The sequence below is a fragment of the Athene noctua genome, chromosome 8 (genome assembly GCF_965140245.1).
Source record: "Athene noctua chromosome 8, bAthNoc1.hap1.1, whole genome shotgun sequence".
Taxonomy (NCBI): Eukaryota; Metazoa; Chordata; class Aves; order Strigiformes; family Strigidae; genus Athene; species Athene noctua.
Window position 1 is genome coordinate 7301003 of NC_134044.1, and position 16448 is coordinate 7317450.

Below are 16448 nucleotides of genomic sequence, written 5' to 3' on the forward strand. Positions count from 1 at the left end.
TGGCTGCGAGCGGCAGGGCCCTGCAGCAAGCCCCTGCACGGAGCCCAGCTTGCCTCTCCCACTCCGTAAGAAAGACGCAAGCCTGGCCGGTTCTGCAGACCTTGCAGATGTGAAAGGCTTCCTGGCACACTTCCTAATCTTTGTGTCAGCTGAAGCTGCCGATACTGCAGCCCCAAACAGCATCTAGCAGAAACGCCGTGGGGAATGAGATTCTGGGAAGCACCAAAGCAGAAGGAACCACTTTTGAGAAAATTTCTCCCAGCACTGCTGCCAGATTGATGTTCCATCTTTAATTAAAAACTGCAATCCCCACGTTTCATCGTATAAAGGATCGGAGTATGTTTACATTCATCAGGATTCAGTTAAAGAAAATACTCCTTTTGATAAGTGTTCACCTGGGGATTAGGAGCACTGTGTGCTCTGTCTACCCTACCACACGGTGAGGAGGATTACATTGCCCTGGAGTGTTTACAGTTTGAAGGACATAAACAAAAAGGGTGACAGAGATTACTTAAACTCTTCTTGTTTTTCACTCTAAGAGAGCAAAGACAGAAAAGACAGATTACCTAAAATCCGAAAAAATGAAAGCTTAATGAAAATAAGTGAGAAGCGAAATGCCTGATGCGAAAATAGGGGCACCTTGTTGTCAACAGTTACAAGTGACTTTCAGCTTCCTTTAAGGCTTTCTTTTCACGTTCAGTTCATTATAATAGTGATTGTAGAATAATGCTTAAACATTTGAGAACAGAATTTCAGGATGTACAATTTAGATAAGCTTGCTTAGAAGTAATGAGTGAAATTAATGACTTTTGAGTCTTAATTCATGATTTTTAGGCAGCTGAGATGGAACACTGAAAAAACAGGCTGGAACACTAAAGAAGAGATGTAGGGGAATGATACCTCTATTAGAGAATGTAGGTAATGGAGGAAAACCAGCACACATTGTATATTTTTCTTTGAAAACCTCAACGAGGTTCTGTCCAGAGAGAGATGAGGATTTTACAGGGGAATCAAAGACAGCAAGCAAGGTGAGTGAAAGATGAACATGAGCCAGCAGTGTGCCCAGGTGGCCAAGAAAGCCAACAGCATCCTGGCTTGTATTGGAAATACTGTGACCAGCAGGAGTAGGGAGGTGACAGTCCCCCTGTACTCTGTACTGGTGAGGCCATACCTTGAGTATTGTGTCCAGTTTTGGGCACCACAATACAAGAGAGGTATCGAGGTGCTGGAGCGAATGTAGAGGAGGGCAACAAAGCTGGTGAAGGGCCTGGAGAATAAATCTTACGAGGACCGACTGAAGGAGCTGGGACTGTTCAGTTTGAGGAAGAGAAGGCTGAGGGGAGACCTCATCACTCTACAGCTACCTGTAGCTACGGGTGATTAGTGACAGAACAAGAGGGAATGGCTTTAAACTGCAACAGAGGAGGTTCAGACTGGACATTAGGAAAAAATTTTTCACAGAAAGAGTGGTCAGACAGTGGGATAGGCTGCCCAGGGAGGTGGAGTCACCATCCCTGGATGTGTTTAAGGGTCATTTAGATGTGATGCTGGGGAATATGGTGTAGGGGAGAACTTTGTAGAGTAGGGCTGAGGGTTGGACTCGATGATCCCAAGGGTCTTTTCCAACCTGAATGATTCTATGATTCTATGAAGGAATAGAGCTTGTTAATCAAGAAAATAACAACAGGGAAAGGAAGAAAATACTTTGCTGTTAGCTTTTCCTGGGAAGCTGTAATAACAGAAAAAAATGAAGTGCAGAGAAGAGGCATGGGGTATAAGCCAAGGCTGACCTTATAGTAGGAGAGAAGCAGTGAAATAAAGCAATGAAATTAAGAAATATCCCTCACAGCTGTTAGATGCAAAGATACCACTTCTGAGTCAAGAAGACCATGATCCACAAATTACTGGAAATTAAATGGGTATGCAGAGGAAATAAAATTAAGTATTAGTTTTCCTTTCATATTCTTTCCTATATATCCTGTAGTAGACACTTTTCATGGGGGGTTATATACAAAATAGCTAGAACTACATGGAGTCTATAAGAAGACTTTCAGTACAGATATTAAAGAAGAACAGATTGTCTTTTGGGTTCTTTTATGTGACCCAGCTACTCTTATGCTTACGAAAGATATTTTTCAGGTAGAAAACCCCATCACAACGTTTTCTTCCAGAGTAGTGGAACAGAGGAAACATGAAACATTGCTTCTTGTGAGCATTGCCCTGTTCTGAACTTCCTCAGTGGCCCTTTTATACTCCTGCCTGCTTGGCTCTGCAGTAGCATTTGCTGAAGCGTTCCTGGGGAAACATACATGGATGCTGGGGATTTGGCTATTTCCTCCTGGGCCTGAAAGCATTTTCTTTACCTTGGAGGAAGGGCACAAACTTGGGTTTGTCTGTCTCCTGTTGGTTTTGTGGCTACTTGGTATCTTTTAAGACCGTAGACAGGGAAGGGGTGGAGAATAATGGAGGGAAAATGATGGGATGGCCACAGATCAGTAGAGTGCAATGATAGACCTTGCTTCCCTAAGAAGCCAGAAAGCAAGCTGTACAGAATATTTACAGTGCAGTGTCTACTACCGGTCTACAACTGTCTTCTTGTTAGAAACACAACCAGCATTTCTGTAAAGTGTGGATATGTGTGCATAATGAAGTGTGTAATAAAGGAACTGGTAACACGGTGTCGCAGGACGCATTTCCTGTAGGTGCAAAGCTACTTTTAAATCTCTTGAAAGTTCTCAACACAAAGCATTAAAAATGACCTTTTTTGTTACAAAAAAAGGGTGTTTTAGACAACTGGCCAGCTAAGTGATGGTAGTTGAAGCAATTGCATTCTGACACATTAAATTTTGTAAAACTAAAAAATAGATCGGAGTTCTGTAATAGAAGAATTCTGCGCATTTTTGTTGGTGGTGATTTAGTGAGAAACACAGCAGCTATAATGAGATTGCAACAAGAGATACAACAGTTGTAAGGAGGAAGCAACTATAGTACTGTTCCAGCCTGCTGGTAATTTCTTCTTTACAAGGCTCTTGCTTCTGAGGATGGCCAATCCATTCAACCTTACTTTTCTGAGATTTCAGCTTAGATCCTTTTGGCTATGAAATTATTGGCAGGGTTTGAATTTATATGGCAATAAAAAGTTTTCTGGAAACAGGATAGAGCATTTTAAGAATAAAAATAGTACAATATTGTTCTTCCAAAGAAAAAGGTTAAAGTAGTTTGGGATACCAGTCACAAGAACCTATAGTTTATCCTCAGTGTACCAAAAGAATTTGAGCAGAGAAGGGGAAGGCCAACAATAAAACACCATTCCACTTTATTTTTCTCTCAGGTAAAGACTAGAAGTCTGTAAATAGGAGCCATATCCATATTCCTGGAAATTCATATTCGGGCAAAAATATAACAGATGCCCTTAGCTAGATCCATACCTAGTGTAATAAATATAGTGTGTGCTGCTGCTTGTTGCAGTAGGCAGCTCAGTCCTGAGGGTCCAGTATTTCTTTGCCTTGATTGTTCTACCCAGGACACCACCCCTGTTATGTAAATTCATTGTTTCTCCAGACTTCAGCCATTGCTTATTTTCTTTATGGGATACGTGGTACCTCTCAAGATCACTGTATTTCACTTTGGGGCTCAGTTTGCCAGCGTCTCTGAGCTTGACTAACTTTATTGTCTTGAGGTAGTATTATGTATGACTTACTAATTCCCTAAGTATTCTGTGAGTTACCTTGTGACCCAAATTACTGTATTAGTCTCATTAGATCCTTTCTTTTAGAATATACAGAGGCTTTTAGATGTCTAGGTCAACTCTATAGTATCGTAAAGTGTTTATTTCATATGCAAAAATTAACGTGAAATGCTATTCATTGCTAAGAGTTAATATTTGCAGTGCAGTGAACTGAAGTAAAACTCATTGCAGCCTTAACTTGGAAGATAGTAAAGATTGATGGAACACAGTAGGTTTAAAGAAGAGGTGTTATTAACATGTAGGTGGCAGAGCTGTGAGACAAACCCCACTGTAAATCTGAATTAAAAGCTCCCTTGAAACCAGTATTTCACTCTGTTGCAGATCAGGGATGCATCAGTGTTGTGGAATAGAGTTTGTCTCTGTCTGAGATGCCCAGCCTCTTTGTCTCTTCTCACTCTCTTGGAAACATACACTAGCCTTGGATGCAATCCTGACAGATGACAGAGGTCAGAGTATTAAACTCATTAGCATAATGAGGAATTAAAATGCCAGTAAAGAAATCAGAACTTTTAGCAGAACTGTCAAAACCTAGAGTTTGTATTAGAAAAAAAATAACCCTGTCCTGTCCAAAACCTGCAACCTGCCAGTAGCAGCCTGATGGTGCGTAAACTGATAGTTTGAAAAAATGGTTTTGGGTTCAAATACAATCATATATGTGGTGCATACAGAGAAAATAGATATTGCAGTATGTAAAGAAGGGATTGGAAGGGATTTTTATATGTGAAGTCACCTAAAATAATACCACCTGACCCTTTCATTACAGACCTGCCTTTTCACCTTATAATTCTGCCAAACTTTGGCCATGGAGGTTTAGATTTTTTTTGTATTGGCTGTCTTCATCTGAACAAGGGACCTATATCAGTTTGTATTTTCAAGTTACACATAAAGATTTAGTAATTTTAAAAAATATATATTAAGGGAGCACAAAAAAGATCTTAAAAATCAGCAACAAGATAATCATCAATATTTTTAGCAGTATCTAATATGGACTTAATTTAAGCAGAGAATATAATATAAAGTGTTAATCGTGGTAGCACAGGAGGTTACTCACCTGCTAAAAATGAGGAGAGATGTCCATAAACAGGGAACTCTGACAAAAAAAGAGGTTATCAGTGAGAGTGAACAAAGTGTATATAAAGACCCCAGTTCTTACCCCCTTGTGTCACAGCTTCTTTGAGTACATTTGATTGATTAGAGAAGTGCTATCTTTATTTCATTTATGTAATCACTTAGCAGGAATGATCTTGATTGACCTACTAGTGCTTCTGATTTATTAACACTTGATTCTTCATGTTTTATTTCCTGGAGGCCATAGTCACAATTTGGCATGATTCCACTTCCATTAAGATTGGTGGCAAAAGGACAGGCCTTGAAACCACAGAAGTGCTTTAGAATGCAGCAGTATATATCCTCCCAGGTATTCCAAATTTAGAGCATATAATTTATTTTTTTATCAGATTTACAATGCCTTCCACTGTGGCTGAATGTTGCTATTAATGTTCTTTTATTGCATTTTGAGGCTTCAGATAAACTTACTCCATTTTCTCTGCTCTTCTTTAAACCTATCTGTCAAACTGTTTCTAAGATCTGATTCAGCAAGCAGTTTAGTTTGCCTTGAATATAGTCTTGAGATAACACGAACTAGAAAACCTATAAAATGATATCTTCTTGTCTCAGGACCATCGGTCCAAAAGCCACTTAAAAATTTCTATAGTGATATTAATGATTTCAGGACAAATATACTAATTTATTTTCACTTTTAATTGCTATGATATATTATTACATTATCACTGCTAACCACAGTTGGACAGCTTGGGAAATGATTCAGCATAGGGCTTTCCATAAGCTTGCCAAAAATGTTTATTGAATAGTATTACTAATCATCATAATGATCTGTTGCCAGCACTCTAGAAAACTGAAAATACTGTGTTTGTTTTCTGTTAAGGTTAGACAAGATTGACAGTTACTTTTTATCCAACTATAAAGTGGTAATAAAAAGAAGTTTAGGAGCAGCATTATAGACACTTAGGCAATGTGATAGTGGCCAGACTTTGATAATTGACTGTAGTTTGTGAATGAACAAAGTTGTTTTGTTTCTCTTGATCAGGCTGTTTTGTGTTTTCCAGATGTAGAGATGAGGTTTCAGCCCCTGGTGTAACATCTGCATATACAATGTACATAACCATGCAGAATCAAACTGCCAAGACACATTTATTTAGTTAAAACAAACTGAACAGTATTAATATCTAAATATTCTACATTATGATCTGTTCAAAAGGAACAGTAATGATGCTAGAACTACTTTTATGAGACTGCAATGATATAAGAGTATCTTTCAGTTGTGTAGTTTCTCAACAAACAGTGGGAAGGAAATTGGGGTTAAAGAGTAGCTGTAGTTCTTGTGACTAAGATCCTATTGCTTAGGCACTCATCCTGCGTCACTGTGGTGGTACAATTCTTATCCCTCCCCGCCCTCCTTGTTGGGCTGCTTGGTGCTAGGTGTGATGCTATCCACATCCCCCCCCCCCCCCCCCCGAGCCATACACCGATGTGGAGATAAGGACTGATAACGTTAACGAACGTGGCTCCTGCCCCCTTCTGATTGCTCGGAAAAGGTTATAATGGCCCATCATCTCCTGATGGTCTGGCACACCTTGCCTGGGATGTGCTCAGATGGAACAATAACAGGGTTGCATGTTATTCAAATTCTTGTGCAACTGCGGGAAGGCACCAGATAGTATTTGACAGAAGTCAATTATCTTGGACCCTATAAACTGCGACCACCAGAGAGACCCTTTGAGCTCTCCTGGATTGCAGCGGCCTGTGACCAGCATCTCCCCTGAGCTGGGACGCCTCTCAGGTAACAAAACCCTTAAGGTGTCGTCTGCTCCAAACGGAAGGCCAAGGCGAAGTCCACCCACTTGAGTCTCAGTTATCGCCCATTGAGGAATGCCAAGGCATTGGGAGTATTTGCTCTCAAGAGGGAAATTTTCTTTGAGCTAGCTTCTATTTCACCTGTTTATTGGTGTGTCTGTGGGTACGTACCCTTGCCCTTGTTCCTGTGTGTGTTTGTCCCTTCTGTGTTCATTTTACTGAATCCAAATACCTTTGTTTCTGTATGTATGTCTGTTTTGTGTATGCGCATGTGTGTGTATATATATATATATATATATATATAAATAAATTAAGGTACCGTTAAGTTAGAGTGAATCTTTTCGTTTTAGAATCTGAATAAGTCACTTTTCTTTCTGAGTTATTTTGTATTGACAAATTGTTGTTAGTTATTAATAAATCTAGATTATTTTTACTAAATCATTGCTGTGTCAATACTTTCATCTGCGACAATGACCTAATGTTCTGCTATGTGTTTTATAGTTTGATAGCAGTTGTTTCACCATGGACTCAAATGCAGGTCAAGCTTGTGGCATGCTAGGCACATAAAACCAAAACCCTGCTACTGTGTTTTGTTTTCAGGTCAGTCTAATTTACGTAGGGTGTCAGAAGAAGCTTTTAGAAACCCAAAATATGATGATAATCCAGAACCATTCTCTGCAGATATACCTGTCAAATGGAAAGTGTCTCTGTCAGCAGATTTGGGGCTTTTAAAAGATTTTATTTTCATTTTTTTGATTTGTTTTCAGTAGTTGTAATATGTATGGTTTTTTTAGGAAAGGTTAAGACCACTCTATCATTGTGATTTGAGCTGCATAGTTACGTGGTTTCTCAGTTTGCACTGTAGTTCAATAAATTAGCAATCAGAGAATTGTGTGGCATTTTTGTAACACTGAATCTATGTCTTCGTATTTGAAGCTTTTTCTTCACAATGACACAGTAACCAGTTATTTATATAGGAGAGCAGGCAGTGGTGAAAGCTGTATTAGATTTTATCCTTGCTCTTTTATTATAATCACACATAAATAATGTATTGCCAGAGGCAAAAGTAGCAATGTGTTTATATATACAAGTCCTATACAAGTTCTGTTTCTTTTGTTTTCCCATTTCTAGTAGAACATGAATCATTAATTTTTTCAGAGATAGTCATATAATTCAATAGTAACAGTGTGTGCTATGTACCCTCTTCATCTGGTCTAAAGACTGCAAGTTATCACAATCATCCCTATCCAACATTTGAATTTTTAAAGTTGGACTGTAGCAATTATTGCTTTTAGCTTTGAATGGCCCTTTTTCAGTCCTCTTTTAATATATTACATAAATGGATCCAAATAGGATTTGGACAAATTCACTCTCCAAGATGAAGTATCTGTTGATGAATGAGCATCACTATAGAGTCTTAGTTCAAGCTAAAAAAGTTCAGGCTTTTAATCCTAAAGGTTTCTGTTTCAACTGCTCTTATGCTGCTATTCTTGAAAATGCCATGATTCTCTAATAGATTGTCAACTTCCCTCCTCCCTCCTATCAATAATAATTACTATCACCTACACGTTTTTATATCCTTTATGAAGAGGCACATTGACTTCTCCTATCAAAACTAGATATGTACAGTTTTTATATGGCTATCCAAATTAAAACTGTTGAATTTTAATGGGTAGCTAGTATGTAGCTGGAATTTAATCCCTTCAAAATAAAAGTGCTTGTAAAGTTGTGGTTTAAACTACACATGTCTTAATAGTTCTTAAAAAAAAAAAAGAATGTTATTCAATTTACCATGGAGATATAAAATTACAATAATTACAGTATTTTTTGTTTTGAGTCTATGAAGAGGACAGGAAACTCGGATAATAAAACTACAGGATGCACCCCTTAACTGAGTGTTTAAAAGACCAGCCACTAGATGACGCCTTGATTCTGTTAAACTCTTGGGTTTTTTATTTTCCCCCCTGGCTGATGTCTGGACCTGAAATCAAGAAGCTGTTTCTTTAGCAAATCCGTCTGGGAAAGAATGCTTTTCACATATTTTTAAACGATAATTTTGAAGACCTTCTACTGAAGTAATTTTTTTTTTTTTTTCCAATTTTCACTGCTTCTTTTAACTCCGTTCTGTTTTGGGGTGGAGTGGGGTTTTTTTTGGTCATCAATTTGCCAGCTCTATTATACTAATACTTTATTTGTCTTGGACAAAACCCCTTTAAAAATAGTCTTTCTTCATACATTTTTTCCCCACTTTTTTTCATGTCCCTCTGCTTTACAGCTGTAACTTAAGAGTAGAAGCAGGTTAGCATAGTGTCCTTTACACCACATATTAACAGACATTTAGTATGTGTGGATAACTGCTTCTATAAATATGCTTCATTTGGTGCACATTTTTCCATACCGGAGTGGGGGGGGATAAACTCTACTTTTGTAAAGCATTTTAATACTTGCATAACTGTCCATTGTATGATATGTACTCATACATTTGTAAAAATTGTCACTGATCCTGGTATTGACATGTTTATATCCGTAAATAATTCCTGTGTGGACTAGGCTAGAGAGAGACTGAAATATTCTGTTTAACCACAGATCAAGGCAAGCGTTGTAGTTAATATTCCTCATTCGTTACTAATAAACTTCATGTCTGTAGTTTGTGATGCACAAGTAGGTTACCATAGTATAACAAAGTAACACGGGTCAGGTGCTCCACAGTAAACTGTGTGCATGTTTTTACCTGGCAGTTTCTTGCCATTAATCTAAGGAAAATCATAACAGCCTCCCTTTCAATGGAAGATAGGTGATTTCCTCATTTTTGGTTAAGCAGTACTTCAGTGTAGAGATTTGCAGCTGGACAGTTGCATGTGAGTGATTCCTGGCATTAAGTTGACCAACAGGAACTATTTAACTTTGTGATAATGTTTTTGTGTGTCAAAGCGCTACGCTAGGCCATCCTTTACAAAGACAGATCTTGTGTGATAGGATGTTGCTGTGTTCCTATACATACTTGGCTGTTCTGCTGGCAACATCCAGCCTCACTGGATGGATTTGTAACTGGAAGGGATGCTATACACCGTTTGAAACTTTCAAATTATTTAAAAATAAACTTTAATGAAAATGCTATCTGAATTTTTAATGTGAACTAATTCATGACAGCTGATGAATATTGCTATGTTAAATGTAATAAAAATTAGTGATGGGGTTGTTTGAGTGGCTTCTCAGAGATGGGACTCACAAGACTGGTTCTGACTGCAGTAGAAGATGAGAGCTTGTATAAAATAACACTGGAAACCAGTGTTATTTTGTCAGCAGTATTTTTGGTGGCTGTATGTTGGCTGAGAGAATTCTGTTGTTTGGGAAAGTAGATTTAATTTGGATGAGAGAAAAACTGGGCTTTTTTAGCTTACATCAGATTTGTGTTTATACTTCTAGTGACCAAAGGAGGTTTCTGGCAATAAGCCTTTGCAGTGTAGAGCAGACTTTTGAGGAAATTTTTCTTTGCTGAAGATGATAGTATAGGAAAAAAAGCTTATTGTATTACTCATTTTTTAAAAAATATGATTGTATAAATTCTTGTCTAAAAAATAATCACTAAATTAAAACTTCAGAGAAGATGCTGCAAATTTATTCTGTGGCTTCAAGTAACTTCATAAAGGGCCATAGAGTGTATTAGTATTAAGTATTTAAGAAATCTTACCTATATCATGCATTAGATAGGACAGGCATGCTGTACTTCACAGCTCATTTCACCATACAGTGACATGGTTACAGTCTTACACATTAAGGAGAGCTACATAAACCTTTTTTTTTTTTTTTTTTTTCCCCTCTCTAATTAATACTGCCAGATAATAAGACCTGGCATTGGACTAGATATAGAAGTTCTCAGATTGAATCCTCTTCTACCTAAAGATGTTCTCTGACATATTTTTTGATGCATAATCATTATAATGCAGCGGAAAAAAATGGTAATAAAAGCACCAGGCTACTTTTATGCTCTTCAGTCAGTGGAGATTAATTACTGCTGATGCAGCTGACAGGAAAGGATAGGAGTAGTAACGGTTTTCATTACCAAAACCTAATGGAGTAGTCAGGAAGGTAAGTTGTAATCTTTTAACAATCTGAGACCAATTGGTTGAAATGTTTCCATATATTGTTGTTCAGTCCAAGTGGAATCCAGAAAACAACTAAAGTGTACAGCCCAAAAGCTCTAGCATTTGGGGAAGGGATTTGGACTGTAAAGTGCCTAGGGTGAAACCATTCTGTGTGAATCTGCATACGTGTGTGACTGCAGAGTTACATCCAGAGGCTATATATTTAGAAGTCTTGATTGTTACTATTATCGGTAATCTAGGCAAAGGACTACATAGGTTTCAAATATTTTGCAAGCCCACATTTTTGGATAAGTTGTTGCACTGTTGTTATATCTAATAGAGTGATACTGATTTATTCGATGAAATAATTTTAATCTGTGCTTACTTCCATTAAGAAACAATTTTGCAGTGAAAGGGGGATTATTTGGCCTTTTTTAACCCTATTCCAAGGTGACAACATATGTTCTGCTTTTCACTGGAGGATTCCTAATATGTTCTAGGTCTCATTTTATTTAAATTACTCGCACTAGGACAGCTACAGAGTTGTGTCATATACTTTATAAATGAAAACACATGTCTGAGAAGTTATTATAGTGTTTTCATGTACAGCCTTACTTATGGTTTGTTTATATTGAGATCTATAGTAAGCCAAACAGGTTTTTTTCTTTATCTATGACTTTGGGAAGGATTGACTTTCTTCTTTGAAACAAAAGGCAGACATAAACTGTATCAACAGAATATAGAGATTGATCCTTGTGAAAAAACAGGTTATGAATACCTGTAAACCCAAGTCTGAGCTCAAGGGCCAGAATCTTTATTGCCTTGCACTTCATGCTGTGTTACTGGAACATTACAGAGGTTTAAACTACTGTACTAAAATATGTTCTGCAATCCCTTTGAGTTAACTTGTTCCATGGAGAAAGTTCAGCCAGTTGGTATGAGATCATCTCATGATAAATATTACCCTCCTGTAGTACTGCATTGCCCCTGTAGAATCTCAAAGTGCAGGTACAACACTAGCTAAGCAAAGTGAATCAGGTAGGAAGAGGTGTAACTGAAACAGTCGGATAACCCTATTGCTGTGAGCAGATGTTGTAACTGAAGTCCATACTGGGGCAAGGGCTGGAGCTGTCTAGACTTCCGTTGGGGCCCACATAGTATCCTGCAGCCTGCTAGCCAACACTTAATTTATTCCTGCCATTGTGATTTAGTCATGGTTAAGTGTTTGGTTTGCTCTGTTGCAGAATGACTATGCAATCAGCATGGCAGCCGAAAATCTGGTTCTGCTTCCCATTTTAAATGGCACAGGTTCACTAAAACAGAAATAGTTCAGTTATGATCATACAAAGCCCTTCTCTGGAAAACAGTTATTTTCCTTTAGTGACTTTTGATGTGCTAACATTTTAACTAAGTGTTCATGTTTTCTGTGTATTCAGTTTATTCCATCAAGGAAAGCAATTTGCTGTAATGCTACTCAAGGCACCCATTAGTAGCAAACAGCAATCTGTGTTTTTAGAGAACCAAGGCTGTTATTTCACAAAGGGAGCTATTCAACTCTGCCTTAATCCTCTAACCAGTAAAGCTCATCTTCCAGGTGTTATTCCTGACTATTTTACTGATAGTGGCTTCTTAAAAATGTTTAGAAAATGTGAGTCTAATTTAGATTAAGTTGTTGGTGATTTATTTAAAAAATATTATCTGATATATATTTTTATAAATAAATGTAAATTCTCAAATATTTTTTGAGATAACAGAAAAAATTGCCATATGTCACATGCTTTTATTTTTAGTTGCGTGTTTTGAACATGTAAGTGAGAAGAAAAATGTTTAACTTAAAAGCCTTGTTCCTAAACAGTGAGGAAGTTTATTGCATTCTTTCATTGTTAAATCTTTGAAGTAGATATCAATAACAGTGAAGAGCAATACACATTTTTCTGGTACTGATACTTTGAATGCATTAAATTCTGCAGCTTCAGAGTCTATAGTCTGTGTTATCTGTAGATGTGTATGACCTGACTCAGCATCTGATCTGGCTGAATTGAATAAATGGCTCCACAGAAGTGCTCTGACTTAAGTAGAACTACTTGCAAAACCAGCTCCAGTCTGAAGTTAGAGGCCATTATAATTATTTCAAAAGTTGACATTTAATTAAAAAGGTGTAAAGAAAAGATAAAAGTATATATTTTGAGAATATACTGTTGGCTGACTTCTCATGCCAACTGAATTTTACTAAGACTTTTTTGTCATCCTTTTGTGACAAAGGCTCAATAGCCTTTCTCTGATCAAGCTAGAATGTATGACCGTGGAGTATGGTATTTTTCAATGAATGAATCAATGTGTTGAAAAGACATACTGAAGTATTCAGTTGTGGTTTAGGACTACTGCACTGGATGGCATGTTGGAAGAACATTGCTTTAATCTGGCCACCAGAAGATTTAAGCAATCTTTGGCTTTAGGGCGCCTCCAGGAAAAACACATACTTATTCTTCAGTTATCAAAGTTTTTTTTTCCCTACACATGTATAGGAAGAGATGAGCAAATTTTGAAAAAACAAGTTCTCAGATACTAGAGATAGATAGCTAGAAGAAGACAAATCAGACGATTGAGTAAGTAGCAAAAATATTAAATATTATAAGTTAGTCAATAAAACAATTACTACTTTGAGCAGCAGAACTACTGAAGCTTGGTTTCCCATGGATTTTGTCTTATGGATGTGTCATGGCATCAAGATACGAACTGCAGCCAAAAGGTCTCCATGGTTACAGGTGATTATTGTGGTTTTATCCTGTAGCCCGTCTTTTACTGGAGGCATTGTATCTGGCCATTAATTTTCATATAAAACTGTAGAACTCTTAGATCTTAGAGAGTCTTTGTCAGATTTGGTTGGCCAATCTACACTAGGCAACCAGTTCAACAGCTGTGGAGGTGTAGACAAACAAATATTGTGGACACCTATACGTAATTTTCTTAACAAATGAGGCTACCGAACCCCTCTTCCCACCAAATGTAAATACATGTGTGTGTAAAGGTGCATATGTATAAATGCAAAAGTGAAAAAAATAGAGGAGACAGAAAAAAATCAATTAAGAAACTATAGGAAAATGCTTGACTTCAGGTGCAGTGACAAAAGGCAGCAAAGGGCCCTACATATTAAAAGCAGTTCAAAGAAATCCCACTTGCAGCTTTCACAGGGATATATCCTATTTAACTTTGATGCCATGGTTTAATTCTGAAATCATAACTACAGGAAAAGCATTTGTGAAAGGTTTATAAGATTTTTGGAAAGCCTTTCTATGACAGACTGTTACCTAAACTAAAACGAGCAGGGATTCAAAGCATAGCAACATGAAAACAGATAAGGAGAATTTCCAGTGGTTCTTAAGGCTTGTTTCTGGGTCTTGGTAAACATGAGTTTATGCTGTAGCCTTTCTCTTACTGCAGGTACTCTATTTGGCCATTTTTTTCATAAAAACGGTAGGAATGGAATATCTTTGAGGTCTTCCTGACAATCTTTTTGTAAACTATTACTGCAGGTACAATGAAAGACTGAACTTGATTTGCTGATGGAAGAAAGCGAATACTATGGTTGGACCATAGAGACTGCACAAGCTCATCTCCCAGCCTCTTCCAGTCCTTCATTATCTTTTGAGTGCAGTCTAATGTCCATCTGAAGCTTCCATGCTGCAATTCAAGCCTGTTACTTCTCGTCCCATCTTTCTTTTCCTGTCTTTGGTTATGGATGATAGTGTGCCCTTATTCATTGAGCAGCAGCCTTTCATGTTTGTGTTCTTATGCCAAGTGGAGTCTCTGTTTGCTGTCACATAAGGAAAAGCTCCTAGTCTTCTCCACCTCTAAGAACTCTGAAATATGTACTATCATCTATTGCATTCCCATTTCTTTTTAATGATGGCTGAAGCACAGCAGTGTGAGATATGATTAAAGCAAGTGTGGTATTTACAGAATAACTGACAAAATTTTTGCAGCTATTGAAATGCTTGTCTGGTTAATTTTATTTTAAATGTCTTTTTCACAAAATTATTTCTTCTAATCTTCACCATCTGAATAACAAGTATAATCAGCAAGCTGAAATTAAAATATCTGCAACCTCTGCCCTTCAAATCAATCACAAATTAAACCTGAAAAGAATGTGTTCTAGTGGAAAAAAAAAACTTTCCAAAGAAATCTTTTCTATTAATCTCTCCCCACTGAGGCAAAATATGTACCCTTGCTTAAAACCAACACAAATAAATGTAAACAACTTTTTTGATGACATTTTATTTGCCTTCATCAGATCTTGAAGTAAATGCTGATTTAGAAACCTCAGACTTATTGCCAGATGGCAATGGAGTAGACGTCTTTCACAAGCAGCAAATCAGCAAAGTACATAGGATATTCATGGAAAATTGAAAAGACATTCCATGCACATAGTACCTAGGTGACCCTTCAGAGCTTAATGAAAGATAGCATCTTAGGAACTAGCCACAGAATGTTTTTGGTAGGAGCATTTTAAACATTTTTCTACAGTGTTTGCCTGTAGTGTTGCTTTCTTCTTTTAACAGTTGATAAGAAAATGCTAGTTGCCTTTTAGGGAGATTTGGCTCAATGCAAAGGATTTTTAGAAATTCCACCATAAACATTTCTTACATACACTTTCATCACTGTAATTTGAAAAGTCCGGTGACAGGTGATGGTACTGACTCTTTGCCCAGTACTGTACTCACTAGGAAGTGCTTTTGTTATAGTACAGGCTTTTCTGTTTTCTGGATCTGAAGGTTGCTGGTAAATTCCCTCCCTGTTAGCTGTATTTGAGTAATATTCTTTACAAGGAAAAGAATCAATGCAAATGGTAATCCTTCAAAACACCTGAGTCAGCAGTGCATGCCAGAGGGCCGAAAAAAAGTGAATTAATGTTCTCTGATTTACCGACGAGGTCCATTCCTCCAGTGCAAGTATTTAATCTGCTGACAAGAACTTAAGAGACTTTTTACAGCTTAGAGATCAGCCTAACATCACAAATATGATACAAATAAATATACCTTTGGAAGTAATTATAGTGCAACATAATGAATATCTCCTCTGTCTCCAGTTATGTGCATACAGTTGTAAAGGATCCTGCAAGTTCTTGCCTATCAGTATGTGCAGGAAGAAAATGTTTGGAGCATAAAAAAACTTGCACAGTTTCTCATTCCCTGTTAAAATCTCTGGAAAAAAATAGGGTCAGATCCAGTTTTCTCCTAATCAGTCTACTCAAGTCCCCAGTTGCCTACTTCATTTACTTCCCAACCATATCCATTAGATAAAACTAGTAAGCATAATAAGAAATCAATTGAGGAATGCTTGCTTTCCATCTTCAAACTCACCATTTGTGAATCAATGATAGTTCTTTGTGATACATGAAAGCTTTTCCTTTGTTTTATGATTTGGTGTGAAGTTATGAAACCCTGCATTGAGCAGGCTTATGCCTGGCAAGAACCAACTATGAGAAATGTCACTGATTAAAACATGCACATTTTATTTCCTAGTGATTACTTAGTTCTGATAACATTTTTAAAGCTTAATGAACTGTGGTACTTCTTAGCCTAGTAACTATCATAGACTTAGAAATAGGAATTAAATATGTTTCTACTGGAAAGTGCAGGTCAGGGCTGAATAATTAAAAATAAGGAGTTTACCAACTCCAAGTGCAGTTTCTTCTATGCAAACTAACATTAGAGCGTTGTTCAGTTGAAGTACACAGGAAG